Raw genomic sequence first — 1,831 nt, forward strand, 5'->3', positions numbered from 1 at the left:
TTGCACTTTCATACCATTTGGAATCTTTCCCCACAGCAATGTATAAAATCAAAATGTCCTGAAACGAGCCTGAGTTTATGCCGCGCTGCCTGAAGAAATGATTTGTCTTGTTGCTCTTAAATTTGTATAAATATGGCTGTCTGGCCACTTTATTATGATTGTTCTTTTTGAATCAGATTTGCACTCTGAACATCAATGAGAGACGGTCTATGAGTGTTCGCCGTGGTGGCTTAGTGATTATGGTGCTCGGCTGCTGACCTGAAAGACGGGGGTTCGATCCCGGCCGTGGCGGTCGGATTTCGATGGAGGTGAAATTTAAGAGGCCCGTGTACTGTGTGATGTCACTGCATGTTAAAGAACCCCAGGTGGTCTAAATTTCTGGAGCCCTTCAATACAGCGTCCCTCATAGCCTGAGTCGCTTTGGGACGAACCCCCATAAACCAAACCAGTGTATGAGTGTCAGGTGTGTAAACAGTTTGACGGTGGTGAGAACCCAAGCTCTTACACTGCCTGTTTCTAATAATGTAAAAAAATCTGTAGGATAATTCTGGAAAATTTTGGAATAAACTTGGAAAATTACTCATATTAGAGTCGCATCCCAATTTAAAAGCAATTTTACCATAGCAGTTGCAGTCTTGCCAGCTTGAAGGTGCAGTGAAGAGGAATCTGAACTCGTCTTTTTGCCGTGGGAACTCAATCTACACGTTCCGAGCATTTTTAGAAACTTTGATTTATTGCCCTGTATGGCCGATTCCACTAATTAAATCGGGTTAATGTCTGGCTCCCGTCTTTATTTTTTGAATTCTCCCCGTACGATGGGCGGAGTCGAACTATGCGTGGGGTCCCTTTTCAGCCAGCTCCGTGGAGGCTTTGCTTTCACTTTATTTTGTTTTTTTAGGTTTCCGTGAATAAATAGTTTCATTCGCAGATATTATCGCCGCAAAATAAGTGCAAAGAAATAAAAATACGCATGGACTTTTTGCTTCTACGGATTACTACGTATTACTCCGCTGATGGCAGAGCGGCAAGCCACCACGGGACTGGGTGAAAGGCACTCCACGCATTGGTCGACTCCGCCCACCAAACGGGGAGAATTCAAAAAATAAAGGCGAGAGCCGGACGTTAGTTGGGTTTAATTAACCTATATATGTGTTGGCATATATGTGTTGGCAATATAAGTGTTGGCAGTCGAGCATCATAACCACTGAGCCAGAGTGGCAGCTTTGAATAGTGATGGAACAGTTTGGCTGATGATAATTTTTCTTTTTCCTTTTTTTTCAGGTCGTAAGCCCATCTTCTGGTATCTTCAATGAAGTGCTAATCCCTATTCCATCAAATTGACTACTTTTGTACAAATTATTTTGCTTTTATTTTCACTGTAGTGCAACTTGTTAATTGTGACTTAGCACTTGCTGTGATGGGCATTGTCACATTCCCAATTTGCTGCAATAATCTGTGGCTGATCAGTTTCGTACTTCAAGTTTGATGTCATGCTTTGGCAACTCTCCAATATTTATAAATTTTGCCACACATATTTAACTTTACTTTCAACAGAGCAGATGCTCCCCTCCCATCTCACACCTTCCCTACAGGTTGGATTGCAGCTTTGTGTCAAGGTATTCCTGAGATGCACGATGTACTTGTTGCACATTTTCACGAAGATAGTTGCACATGCTCAGAGCACCTTTTGTGATGACCAAACTGACATTTTTAATGGATGCAATAGTTGGTAGAAAGATTGTAGAACTGTGACAATCAAGTGGATAGCGTCGGTGGATTGTCAGGTGTCTCAGTGCTGCAGCGTTGAAACTACGCTTGTCATGTGCATGTC

Source organism: Amblyomma mixtum, chromosome 7 (assembly GCF_055824585.1).
Source record: "Amblyomma mixtum isolate Tamu chromosome 7, ASM5582458v1, whole genome shotgun sequence".
Lineage (NCBI taxonomy): Eukaryota > Metazoa > Arthropoda > Arachnida > Ixodida > Ixodidae > Amblyomma > Amblyomma mixtum.